General features: G+C 38.2%; 1 protein-coding gene across 3 annotated transcripts in view; it reads right to left on the reverse strand.

Annotated features, from left to right (window-relative positions):
• Positions 1-15,257, reverse strand: part of LOC134801822 (heterogeneous nuclear ribonucleoprotein L) — a 722,115-nt gene that overhangs the window by 23,160 nt on the left and 683,698 nt on the right. The gene's annotated exons all lie outside the window — the stretch shown is intronic.

Below are 15,257 nucleotides of genomic sequence, written 5' to 3' on the forward strand. Positions count from 1 at the left end.
TCGTCGTAGGATAACTCTCGTATTAATTAATTCTCGTATTATAAGTCTGAAGGAAGAGCTTCGCTCCTTCTGCTCCACCGAACTTCTGTAAGTGGAGTCTGTACCAACGCACGAGTTAGAAACGATGAAGGAGCATATAGACGGTCTGACCTGATAGACGGTCAACTCCACATTGAACTTAAATAAATTAAGTGATGAAGTGACACCCAAAATGACTAAATATAGTTGCAACACCAAAAAAAGATGTGTTGTGATACTGTGATGTAAAGCTAATTTTGTATACTCCTCTACTCAATAATGGATGTTCGCAACATACTCGGTAACGTAGGTAGATGAGCGTTAACTGTGTATTACTATAGGTACATTTTTCAACCTGTACATATTAATGGAACCTTTTAAACGAAACAACATCTCTACACGAGTGCACGGAAATTAAGTTTTGCACACAAGCTATGAATAACAGCGAATTAATTATATATCGGGAGTACAGCGTTTAGTAGGAAATCCATTAAGCCGTGTTAAGGACGTGTTACACAACCTGATAAGTTGTCACGTGCGATATTGGATCACAAATCTTCAATTATAATTACTCCTATTTGGATGGATTAGAGTAGAGTTAGAGAGTAGTTAGGGAGCTTAGCGAGACCTAAGCCCTATTTGCCCCATATCTAACCCCTATGACACCTTTTCACAGGTTAGACTCTAATATCGCTTTCTGAACTTCAAAAAGTTAGATATTTAATTATTTAGGTACAGTACCTACTCCATTAAATATTGTTTATTCTGACTTGTGGAAAATAACAAAATTTACAGCAGTTTCAAATCATATATTTGCTTTTTCATGCAATCCAGCGGGCGCAGCATGGTTCTATTTTTATCGCCTGTCACTATGCCCGTCACTTTCGCACTTACATACTTGTTAGAACGTGACAGGCATGGTGACAAGCGATAAAAATGCGACCGTGCTACCGCCGCAGGATGCATTTGATAGAACTATAATCGTAGAAATGGCGCAGTAGAGTAGAGCAACATTAAATCTATTCCAACTGTCAAAATAGGGCACACGATTACTTATTTCTTCTCATACACATCTCATACAGATGAGCGTTTCTTTTATTTTTTGCCATTTTTATATATTATGACCTTTTATGCCACTTTTGTGTTATTTCTACTCAGAATCACAAGCGCTTTCGATCCTAATGGGATAAAAAAATGTCCCAGAGTTTTTTCCTATTGTGTTATCATTTCCCCATATACTTTGTATGGCGGTAACAAAAAGGAAAGTTTGAAAAATGTATGGAAATTTTAGGACACTTTTTTTCTCCTTTAAGGACGAAAAGGGATCGCGATCCTGACTAGAAATAACACAAAAGTGGCAAAAAAGGTCATAATAATATATAAAAATGGCAAAAAATAAAAGAAACGCTCAGATAGCTCTTTGCGTAAATGTAATTTGTTATTGTAACCAAACTACTGCACCGTAGGGTAGTGTGTTGTGCCCTTAATTGTTTAAAAGCATGTCCGCCCTACATTAATTGGCTATGAGATTCCATTACGTTATGGCGGCTAAAATAAACGGGGTTACAACATGAAACAAAATTCGTGAGGATTGTTATTATTAAAGAAACAGGTACAAATAAAAAAAACAAGAAATGTGATCGGCTTAAACATAATTCATCTAGTAGAAAAAATAATTTATAACGACCTTTATGTTGGAAATATCACGGGCCAATACTAGTGTAAAATAATAGTCCTTTCCATAGCTAAAGTCTGTATTTTTAGGTATTAAAATAAAAGTAAACAAACAATTTGTACATTTTCGGTTAGTTCTAACATTTACTGGCTAACCAACCAATTACAAAACCGCCTGGATCTGTCACTGAACGGCCTGACTTTAACCTACATTACTTGATCATGTAATGTTTTCATCTACCCTCAACTGGCTTAAGGAGCCATTTGAGGGTAGATTTTGTTTACTTTTATTTAAATACCTAAAGATACAGAGTACCTATGGGACAGTAAAGTATGTCTCATATCGCATGGAATTGTCGGCCGGGGCGAAGCCGAGGTCGACAAACATGTGATCTAAGGCATTTTTATTTACTGGCGGAGGTGTATACTATTTGTTCTGTTTGACGGAGCAAGGAATCGGCAACTTCGTTTAGCGCAGCGTGCCGAAAGTTGACGCTTTCCGCACGGAGAAGATAAAATAAATATGTGGTCATTATGCTACGTTTTTAAGCCAACCTGCCTAAGGGTCATCACGTCACTTCTGTTCCCATTCACCTCATTTGAAATAACATAAGCGTAGGTCCGAAATAAAGCAAAGAAAATAAAGCGAGCCGTTAAATAAGAGAGCAGCAATGAAACCGTACAAAAAGACGCCACGGAACTGGGTCGCTCTTTCAGCACGCGTCAAAGGGGTGAATGCGACCGCGGGGTGACAAGGTGCATGTCCATAGGGTTGCCTGATCATTAAAATTGGCAACTGATTGGTAAGATGGCATATTAGAAGAACGATGCAGAAATGTGGTTCAAGAAAATAATAGCCAGGAAAGTTTCTGATCTTGTAACTTTTTTAAAAGAAATGTGCATTTTTGACTAGGTATAACCTTTAGACCACCAAGTTACCAGTGGCATCTGTCTCAATTTCTCGAGTTCTTATAAAATATTATGTTATCTTTGAAAGGATATGCGTCTTTGACACGCCCTTAGATTTTCGAGACTAGATAATGATTAGATTGATTTATAAATCCGATAGGAGATGTTAGGGTTTTGAGGGGACCGTAACCAGAGGGTAAAAACGGGACCGTATTACTAAGACTACACTGCCGTCTGTCCGTCTGTCTGTTACCAGGCTGTATCTCATGAACCGTGATAGCTAGACAGTTGAAATTTTCACAGATGATGTATTTCTGTTGCCGCGCTATAACAACAAATACTAAAACGTACGGAACCCTCAGTGGGCGAGGCCGAATCGCACTTGTCCGATTTTTTTTTAGTCTGAGAAATCTGTCACATTGTACATTTTGAAGAGAGAACTGACATGAGTGACAACCCTAGGCAAAAGCCGTTAAATAATTCACCGCGCGGGCCGCGCGGCTCACGGATTTATACCGGCCGCTGTCACTGTGCCGAATTGGTGGTCACTGTTTTTTCACGTTTTCTCACATTCGTGACATATCCCTGAACTACTATCTACCTATATATGGTCACGTATTGTGAATTTGTGAAACACATTTCTACCCGCGAACGCCACGGCTGTAAAATGAACTGTATATATACGGCTATCACCAGTTTTGACATTGAGATATTAGCTCGCGTCTACGAAAATTACTTTTTAAACATTTTGCTTGCACTACTATGCGAGTACGAGCGAGATGCATAGAAAGTAACTTACTAAGACGTGAGTGAATATGTCAATGTCATAACTGGTGGTAGTGGTACTGTTCCGAATGTCACCGTTTTTCCGCATTTTCCACATTCGTGAACGAATGACGATAATTTTGATTAGGATTATTAGAACCGAGTTTAAAATCTTAACCCTTTACCAGGCTAAGGGATATATACTCGTATTTCCCACATACGGTACTTCAAACATATTGTGTTCTATTTTCGATGAGTAAGACTGACATTCGATTGTCATTTTTGAAATGTCAGCCTGGTAAAGGGTTAGAGTAGGTATGTGCGGAAAGAGAAGAGTCGAGAAATGTATGGGCTCCCTAGCTTACATTCCACGACTCTTCTCTTTTCGCACAGACTCTAACCAACCTTAATCAAGCCAACTTATATAGGAACTTACTATATAGTATGGAAATTTGTTTTAAATTCTCGTGCAAGTTTCCAGAAATTTCCAAGAATGTTCCCGCATTTTTGAGAATTTTCTTCGACTTGCTCATTGCTAGTATGTAATAACTAGAGGGAATAAAGAACCCAAAGTGTGGCCAACGCGTGTCCCCGATGATGCTTCTCGGTACGGAGTGAAATTTGTAAGTTTTCGACTTAGAATACGTGTGTGACCCGTTATTATATTCGGTCGGTTTGACGTTTCTGCCATCTTTAATTCATGAAATATGTCCGTGACTCTAGAATTTATGGATTTAATATGGCGGAAGATTAGAGAGCATAATTTAACAATCGCTTTAAATGGTAAGTGCGATGATATATCAGTTTTATGAGATCTGAAATGGGTTTTTGATTAGGTACATTTTTACTAGCTACATTTAGAATAGAATAGTTTTGTATTCGTAAACACACAGACAATAGACATAGGTACATAGAAAAAACCAGCCAAGTGCGAGTCGGGCTCGCGTTTCAAGGGTTCCGTACATTACCCAATTTCGAACAATGTATTTTTATATGTGAAAGGCGAGTGCCTTTAAAAAACCCTTAGGGGTCGGATCAAAAAGTAAGTAATTAGTCCGACTCACGCTTGACTGCATATTTCTAATAGGTTTTTCTGTCATCTATAGGTAGAGAACTATTTTGGATATTTTTTTCAAAATTTTAGACCCAGTAGTTTCGGAGATAAAGGGGAGAATGGTAATTTTTTGCTATTTTCTTAAACAACTTCTAAAGTATTTATTATAAAATTAAAAAAAATATATATCTGAGATTCTCAAAATGAGCTTCATTTGATATATAACACGATATATTAACTCACATTTATAGACGGGTCTAACGCGAATTTTATTAGTCAGCCGCGACCACGACCAGTGAAACCTGTGTCGAAACGTCGGTAAATCAAGGTAATTGAATAATATTCGCGTTAGACCCGTCTATAAATGTGAGTTAATATGTGTTCAAAACGCGAAAGTTTAAAATATTATATAACACGATATAGTTTAAAAAACATTATTTTTTAATTTTCTTACTTATCCCCCAAAAGTGGCCTCCATGTTTAAAATTCATTTGTTTACGTAAGATGTCCGTCTTTGGGTCACGAATTTACATATGTGTAGCAAATTTCAACTTAATTCATCCAGTATTTTTGGAGAAAATGGGCTGTGACAGACGGACAGACAGACGCACGAGTGATCCTATAAGGGTTCCGTTTTTTCCTTTTGAGGTACGGAACCCTAAAAACATAGTGAAGAATAAAAAAATTCTCTCTATTTTCCGGTTTCGCTTATTTCACTTATCTCTCTCATCATCTTCCTCGCGTTATCCCGGCTTTTTGCCACGGCTCATGGGAGCCTGGGGTCCGATTGGCAACTAATCCCGAGAATTGGCGTAGGCACTAGTTTTTACGAAAGCGACTGCCATCTGACATTCCAACCCAGAGGGGAAACTAGGTCTTATTTCACGTATCCCTCTATCTATTCGTAAAGAAGTTGACCGGTAATTTTCTAGAAGAAAAGTGGTAAAACTCGGGCGAGACTCGAACTCGCGCCTCTAGGATACTAGCCCATCGCTCTACCGAGCTACCGAGACTTATTTAGTATGGGGTGGCGCATCGTTACTGTTGATTTTTCAATATGACTTGGAACTCCGGTAGCCATTTAAGAAGTGTAATGCTTTGATTGTAGATGTCACTAGGCGCCTCACTGAGGCGTATATGAAGAAAATGATGGAAATATTCGCTGTTAACGGGCAAGTCTCGGTAGTTTAATTGGCAGAGCGATGGGCTGGTATCCCAGAGTCGCTTTATCGTCATATAGTATCTATATGGTTTGAAGACGTTTCTGCTTAGTAAAAAATTAAGATAGCCGAGTATTGGGACTAAAACTAAGTAGTTTATATACGGTGTTAATTTATTACTTGCAGATATTTTAACAGATGATACTTTACTTTAAAACAATTAAGTTTAAATATAAATTAAGAATACTTTTTTTTTTTATTTCATTTACCGAACAAAAAATTAATTATAATTTCGTCTAAAAATAATCACCATGTGCACTGTTAAATGAGTTCACATTTAATAATCACATTAACAGGGTGTTTTTACGTAGCAAATTTGTTTTTCAGTTTTCTCCAAAAAAAACATCGTAAAAGCTATAATGTTTCATACTTAAATATACTCCAGGAACCGAGTACTATCAGCTGTAAAAATATCTATCTAAGGTCTGGCCTAGTGGGTAGTGACCCTGCCTATGAAGCCGATGGTCCCGGGTTCGAATCCTGGTAAGGGCATTTATTTGTATGATGATACAGATATTTGTTCCTGAGTCATGGTTGTTTTCTATGTATTTAAGTATTTATATATTATATATATCGTTGTCTGAGTACCCACAACACAAGCTTTCTTGAGCTTACCGTGGGGCTTAGTCAATTTGTGTAAAAAAAAAAAAAAAAAAATGACCTTATATATTACTGAAAATGTCATAGTAACGTCGTATTTATTTTAGAACAGTCCACCAACTCCCCTTCAAAAGTACCACCAATTCTATTCAAATGTAAAAGTGAAAAATAAACTATTAAAAAGTAGAACAGGAGCAAAGCTATCTGCATTATAGAGGAAAATGCCAGTAAACATATACGAGTTCCAAATGCTTTAAGGACGTTTTTCGTTTGAACGACATCGTTTCAGTCCATCCCATTTTCCAAGCGAAGCGTTTTTGCAAATAAAAATAATCGAGACACCTACGATAGTGTCCTGGGGGGGAATTCGCAGTTTAAAAATCTGTTACAGGTAATATGTTGTTATTCGCAGTGCATCTCGCTCGCACCAATGTATAAAGGCTCATTTAGATAGCGCGCGAGCTCGCATCGCTTAAGAGGAAAGGGGACGGCCGCTTCTCCATACAAACGTAGGCCCCATTCTCCTCTCTGGACATTGACATTATGGAAATGACTGTGTATTGAACCACCACTTTCATCTTAAGATTTTAGTTACATTGCGGACTATCCAATTCTGTTGGCTGACCAAATACAGCAATACTTAATAATGAAATGCGCATGCGAGTTGACGCACCACCTATATATCTGAGCCCTAAAGTAGAGTGATGTCAAACTAAACTTTAATTGACATCGATTTGTAATTTCGAATAGGCTTCCTAATATCGATGCCGGTAAATGTACTAGTACTTCTGGTTGATAATTGTTTTAATTGAGTTCTTGGGAGAGATTAACATTTTATTCCATTAAATATGCTTTTACCTTATTAAAAAACGGGCGATCAAATTTTTATTGTACGATAGATCAATTATTTTGCAGCAATGCAAAGATACGAAATCTCATTCTCATTTGGCGTTGAGCTGACATTTTTGAAAATTGAACTACGGACACAGACTTTCGACCCGATTCGAACTTTAAGATACGTCAGTTAATAGATCTAGAAACGATATGGATTAGATAAGTCAGTGTCAAATGTGACGTTTCTTCAAACAAAAACGTCACATTTGACACTGACACATCTAATCCATATCGTTTCTAGATCTATTAACTGTCGTATCTTAAAGTTCGGATCGGGCAGTTTAATTGTTGATCCATCTAAGCTTCAAGTTAATTCGGTTGTCAATACTAACGGTATGAAATGTAAACCCTGAATGGCCCAACAATTAAAGTCCGTGATTGTACAGCGTAAAATGCGAATTTTATAACCATTCTATGACATTAGCATGACCAAGGCAAAAACCTAATTACCGTAAAGTCGGGTTACTTTATTAGCCCTAGAGGGTAACTTTGGCCATTGAGATTTACTCGGTCCAGGTTATATTATTGCACTAATAACTAGTGGCTCTGTGAGCTGTAGACCTCGCGAGCAGAGCTTGAAATAACATGGTGCTAAGAGCTTTAAATACACCGTGTTTTTTTTGATTTCCGTTAATTTCAAGGGTGCATTCCTGAGCTTAAATCAAGTAACTTTCTCAAAGACACCGATGTTCTAATTAAGTCCATTTCGGAGATAATCCATAATTTATTTTTTTACTATAAGGCCTCTACAAGCGTGTACACTTGCCTTAGGGCCGGCTTACATATTGATTAGTGTTTAGAATGAGTTCATACATTTGCTACTAAACTTAAGTACAATCTCGGTCGATTGATGTACGAAATGACATTGATATGTCACAGATTTCAATTGTTTGGTTGAGTTAAATGTAATGCCCGTGTTACAACAACGCTATATGCTACATTTAATTACTTTTTAAACAAAAAAAAAACAAAAAAGAAAACAAAAAAAATTTTTTTTTTTTTAAATTAACTATGCCATTTAGTTCTTATAAACGTACTTAACTATACCCCGAAGTTAACGGAATTCAATAAAAACACGGTGTATAGTAAATTAAAGAAAAACAATACGAAATTTATGTGTAAAAAAATACAAAAAGTTATAATATCCCAGCATAGCATACAATTACTGGGGATCGAACCCAGACCCTCTGTGCAAACAGAAAAAGCGAACGTTTACAAACTGAGCCAAATAGTTCTTAGATGGGTTGACGAAATTTAGCTACTCCTTCTCAAAATAAAATTAGTTAAAATTAAATATCTAAATACCGCCTAAACCAGCGATAATTTTTTTCTGCATTTTTTGCTATTAACTCTGTAAACATGTTTCAAAAAGAAAAAAGTCTTATGATATCGATACGACTATTTGTTTAGGCGCCAGGTATCACGACTCCGCCATTTTCAAAAATTTCCAAAAACCGGATTGACAAAAAAATTTTATTTAGTCATAAAATTCGGTCACAAAATTTCACGAGAATCGGTTAAGAATTGCGACCTGTAGAGGAGAACATCCGGACATACGAAAGCAAAATGCCCGAGTCAAAACTTAGACCTTCGCTTCGCTTCGGTCAATTATGGAAATATGCCATGAGGTGGGGTTTAGCTAACCTTTGACGTTTTTATTAGACCCTTTTCAATGAGGATTTCATGTGGATCAAAGTTACCATCCATTGGGTCAAAGTAACCCGAGTTTACGGTACAAATAAGGATACCAAAAATAAAGTTGTAAGCACTCTAGGTGCCCCTGTATAACATAATGTAGGTAAGGTAAAAATACATAAAATGCTATTCTTTTTACACTTTACATTCGAAATTAGGTTTTCGCGTGAAACACCAGAATGCAAGGCGAGAGTTTATACATTTCCTATGCAAATTCAAATTTAATGTTATCTAAAGTTTGCAATGAAAAACTGTCCGCAGACATGCTTGCCCTACAAATGTACCTATACCGTGACTGTGATTTTGGGGTTCTACATGCAAGTATTCAGAATGTAAAGTGAACTGTAAAAATATGGGTGTACAAATCATCTCAAAAATATGTCCCATAACTCTTATGTCAGTGAATTAAGAACTATGGGACATATTTTTGAGTAAGTTGTCTACACCCATATTTTTACAGTTGACTGTACCTACTAGTATTCGTTGGCGTTCTAATATATGTCCAAATTGTCGTGATGGCGAGTAAAGCCAAAACAGAGAGCACTGATACGGGCCTGAATTCGAGCCATACCAGTACCACTACCACCAGTTTTGACATTGACATATTCACTATACATCTCGCTTGCATAATATGCGAGTATTTTATTTATTTACGTAGACGCGAGCTAATATAGTCGTGAGCAAAACTGGTGGTAGCCGTACAGGAGTCCGATTCTATTTTTAAATATAAAATCTCAATAACCACACACTTACACATATTAAAACTAAACTAAATCTATCTCACCTATGACCTATGTGTAACCTCGCTCTTCGTAAACGCTTCATAATGTTTGTCACTTATGGCAGGCGTGGCTCACTCCGCGATTTTGTCGCGTCGCTACAAAGTACATGCGGCCCACACCAATTTTGGTGTCTAGCCATAGTGGTTGCCGCGCACCGCTACGGAACGGACGCCTGATCACGCCTACGCCACCTAACGGTCATATCTGTCGTAATAAACGCGTTTTGTTAGGGAGTGAACCTTCTGGATCTAGTATTAGGTATTATTTTATCTGTGCCCGTGGCTTTGATTTATCATCACAATTAATCCACGGGGGAGCCATGAAACTCCAACTACAAATGGCATGTCTGTTGAAAGTGCAGCTTGCTGGGATTATCCCGAAAACTTGGTAAAGTTGCATTGCAGCTTGCAGCCGATTGGCCGCAACCGAACGAACTTTGGGCACCGTGAAATCGCCCAAGTTTACCCTGGGGTATAAATGTCAACTATAGAACGTCTATTAAGACCAATTAAGACAACTAACTTGATTGTTTGTGCAGTTGATGTCGAAGTGTAGGTTTCTATCAAATACAAATACGCGTCTTTAGGGGACGGCTACGTATTTGCGGCTTTTGCTGTAGAAACGTTAGGTCCTTGGGGGCCAGTTCCCTTCCATCCCTTTTCGTTAGGTTTCATAATTAATGTTTGTAATAAAAAATAACTTCATAAATTTCCGAACTTAAGTTTAGTAAAGTTCGTGAATTTTTCCTTTTGAGCAAAATTTGTTAATTAGCTTTCGAATCGATTAAATTACTAGAGAAAGGCCTCAATATTGCTCTTCTTATTTTTTGGCAACCGTATTTTGATTTAAAAACCACTACAATTTTTCAAAAACCATACTTGCTGATCCCACTTAAGTCACAAGAAAAAAAACAACGGGTTGCACTCCGGGCGTGCCGGCAGAAGTGAAAACTAATTGACATTGTAACAGTTTTTCGATCAGGTCACGTGTCCGTCTTACGAAGCGTCTTACGTCTTACGCTGTCGCGAGTTTAACATTTTTTTCCCCATCACAAAAAGTGCACAGCGCCGCTAAAGAAGTTTTCACTTCAAAAACGGTTTCTAATTCCGTGCCGCGACTATCCAATGATTTATTTCGTAACCATATTTTCCAGTTTTTCCACGTACCGTATTGATCAGCAAGCACCCGCATATCGATATAACTTGCCTAATCATTGCAAAGACTTATCTCGTTCAACTCTGTTAAAACAAATACGACTTTGCGTCACTGTGTTAAGGTTTAAATTAGAAGACCAAATACGAGTGTTATAGGCGATTGTAAGTTTTATTTGGAAAGTCGCGTCATCGCGTGACAGGGTAGTCTAGTCTGTTTACCCTAATTTCGTAATTGGTTGTTTTGTTCGTATTTTTGTACGGTCAATAGCAAATCTCGGAAATATGCGCTTTTTACTAGAAAACAAATTAAATTATTTTTGCAGAGGACTCTGGTTCAATCCAAACCCAGCCGGCGTATTATGGATGGCTTTATCCATCTTTATCCACGTGATAAAATAACTGTCACTTTTTAACACCGTGGGATAGAAAGTGACGGACACCGTTTTATTTTATCACGCTGTCACGTAGACAAGAACGACCATTATATCCGTACAGGGCACTATACTCTATCCACCTTAACGAGCTAGTATAGCGTTCTCTCTTTTGCACTTTTGTATGCAGATGAAAGGGACAAAAAAGGGCAGTGGGCGTCAACAATGGCACCTAGCTGTCCGGCACGGCTTACATGCCGTCGCTTCGATTATTTATTTTTATACATTTCTTATGGTTATAATATTTATTTTATACTCAATTTAGTTAAGTTTTAATAACCAACTGCATGTTTATGATCAATACTGAAATGACATATTGGTAGACTAAATACTTTAAAGAACTGTTTATTGATTACAAATATGCAGTTCAAAATAGTTAAGGGATAGTCAAAATATTGATTTAGGTCACTAAATAGGTGTTTGTATATATAACACAAAAAAAACAAGGTGTTTGTTAATATAAAAATATTTAGAGCAATTAGACGCGTCCGCACCGTACAATAGAGAGAGTTGACTATCATGTAAACTCACCCGTTGCACATGCATCGCCCTTATTGCTGACCAATCACGTGCAGTCTGAGTTTTCTGATACTAGCTCGTTAACGTGGATAGAGTATAGAGGCTTTTTCTTTCGTATATAACATCTATTTGTACCCGACTACGGCAACGCAAAAGGAGGGTTATTATTTTGACCGGTATTAGTTTAACAAATGGAGTATATTCTCCAAAAGATGAGGTTAGGTTATCAAGTACACAAATATAGAGCCTATTTCGAAAATCATGGAAACCTGTTCGGTTTTGTGAATAAGGACTTGAGCCTTCTTCCAACTATAGACACCTTCCTCAGACATTGATGGCTTGAGCCTTTAAGGCTCAACCAAGCAGTAAGTCGAACGCCAATATTGTGCTTGCATTTGTTACAAATGGAAGGCTCTAACCGGTTCGACAAATAGGTTATTTAAATATTGATATTGGCCACTACATAGTAAGTATAACTATAGCAGTCACCCTAACTATTAATAAAGTTTACGAGTATTAATTAAAAAGTACTCGATCAAACAATTTTTTTTCTTCGAAAACAGAGAGTAGAAATTTTTAACTAGAACTTCAATACTTACCGGAAAGTTGTTCTCGAACGGACTATGCAAACGTCTTTTTCAGGCTGGTATTATTTCTTTCTACAGTAATTTCTTTGAGGTATTAATTAAAGTTCCAGAACTATAAATTACTAACATAAGTACCTAAAAAGAGAGATTTTACTTTTTTTAGGGTTCCGTACCTCAAAAGGAAAAAACGGAACCCTTATAGGATCACTCGGGCGTCTGGCGTCTGTCTGTCCGTCTGTCACAGACGTCACAATCTATTTTCTCGGAAACTACTGGACCAATTAAGTTGAAATTTGGTACACATATGTAAATTAGTGACCCGAAGACGGTCATGTAACGGAAACAAATTACTTAATTTTAAACATGGGGGCCACTTTTTGGAGGGTAAATGAGAAAGTTAGAAAATAAAGTTTTTCAAACTATATCGTGTTATATATCAAATGAAAGTGCTCGTTTTTAGAATTTCAAATGTATATTTTTTTAATTTTTTAATAAATATGTTAGAAGTTATTTAAGAAAATAGCCAAAAAAATTACCATTGAAATGACCATGAAACTACTGGGTCTAAAATATTGAAAAAATACACAAAATAGTTCTTTACCTATAGATGACATGAAAACCTATTAGAAATGTCCAGTCAAGCGTGAGTCGGACTTAATGTACGGAACCCTTGGAACGCGAGTCCGACTCGCACTTGGCCGGTTTTTTTTAATGATATAGAAGGCAAAGGAGCAGACGAATCGCCTGATGGTAAGCAATTACCGTGGCCCATGGATACCTGCGACATCAGAGGGGGTCTTCTTGGATGGGGGGGTTTGAAGGTAGAAGCGCTGGTAGCTGGTGGCCTGGCGGTAAGAGCGTGCGACTTTCAAACCGGAAGTCGCAGGTTCTAACCCCGGCTCGTACCAATGAGCTTTTCGGAATTGATGTACGAAATATCATTTGATATTTACCAGTCGCTTTTCGGTGACGGAAAACATCGTGAGGAAACCGGACTAATCCCAATAATGGTTTCCCATCTGGGTTGGAAGGTCAGATGGCAGTCGCTTTCGTAAAAACTAGTGTCTACGCCAATTCTTAGGATTAGTTGTCAAGCGGACCCCAGACTCCCATTAGCTGTGGCAAAATGCCGGGATAACGCGAGAAAGATGATGATGGGGGGTTTGAAGGGGGGTCGGAAATACAGCGACAGTTCATTCTACAGTTTAGTTTACAAATAGACAATTAATTCCTTTGCCGACCGGTCTGGCCTAGCGGGTAGTGACTTTGCCTGCGAAGCCGATGGTCCTGGGGTCGAAATAGTAAAGGTATTTATTTGTGTGATGAGCACAGACATTTCTTCCTGAGTCATGGATGTTTTCTATGTATTTAAGTATTTGTAAATATATATATATCGTTGTCTGAGTACCCTCAACACAAGCCTTCTTGAACTTACCGTGGGACATAGTCAATTTGTGTAAGAATGACCCTATAATATTTTTTATTTATTTATTAATTCCTAAACTTCTTTTCCCAAACATTCCACATAATCGCGGAGCTTTCTATCTGTAGATACTACTACTACATACTACATACTATATACTACAGTAGAGTAGTAGAGTAGTAGTTCTATAGTATAGATACTATACTAGATAGATAGATAGAACTAGGCAAAGATGCGCTTCTATTGGACGGCAAAGTTGGGCAATGTCCGAGCGGAATTAGAATAGAATTGAGTTTTATACCGATCCGACGGAGGCCGACAGAACCGTTTACGGAAATAGACTATACGAAACAGGATGTATGAATGGGAAAAATGTCTAAAAAGGCGGAAATTTTCATACAGAGCGATCCATTTTCATTGCGTTTAAGCGTCTAGAAATAAAGGTACTATATCATCATCATCATAATTTAAGAGCTTTGCTCTTGTCGGTGGAGCAATCGCCACTCATTTCTTTCTTGTGCCAGGCTTACTAAGGTACTATACTAATAGAAATATTACACGGTTATCATATTGATGCGGTGTGTGAGCGAGACAGCGTTATACATGTTTTGGTCCCACATCGGAGCGGCGATCCAAATGTAATGTGAACTATCCTTACCACGAGTTTGACACTGACATATTCGCTTGCGACGGCGTAAACTAACTCACAATGCATCTCCCTCGTACTGACATTGGTGCAAACCAGATGCACTGCGTTTGAGTTGACGCAGTCGCTAGCGTTTAAGGGTTCCCCCACACATGTCGACGCGGAATCGGCAAAATCCGATAGGAAATAGCTTTATGTTTGCGCAATAAGAGCGAAAATGTTGTCGTCCGGGTCAGCTCGCATCGGCCGGCGCCTGCCGACGCGCCGACGTCTTTTATGCTCTTATTGCGTGGACATAAAGCTTTTTCCTATCGGCTTTTCCCGAATGCGCGTCGATATATTTGGGGACACCCTAAGGGCTCATTTAGACGATGCGAGAACTCGCATGCGAGTTTCATTACATTACGGGTTTTGTGCAGTCGGTTGAATTGGACGTAACCAACAGTCCGCAATGTAACTAAGGGCTCATTTAGACAATGCGAGAACTCGCATGCGAGTTTCATTACATTGCGGGTTCTGATCAGTCGGTTGAATTGGACGTAACCAACAGTCCGCAATGTAACTAAAATCGCATGCGAGTTCGCGCGCCGTCTAAATCAGCCCTAAATCCGCGTACTCATGGTGAGAGTACAGAGCGCCTAAGAAACTCACTATACATAGGCCCGATTCGGAAAATGACTTAGAGATTCACTAGATATGAAATAGTAAATATATGTGACGTTCCACAGAAAAAGGTACCCTTGCCCCGGCTGAATATTGGAGCGGCGTTAATAATAGCGTAAGCGCCAGCCGCCATAAGGTACCTTTTGCCGTGGAACGTCACATATCTTTACTATTTCATATCTAGTGAATCTCTAAGTCATTTCCCGAATCGCGCCGTATGTGT

This window comes from Cydia splendana, chromosome 23 (assembly GCF_910591565.1).
Source record: "Cydia splendana chromosome 23, ilCydSple1.2, whole genome shotgun sequence".
NCBI lineage: Eukaryota > Metazoa > Arthropoda > Insecta > Lepidoptera > Tortricidae > Cydia > Cydia splendana.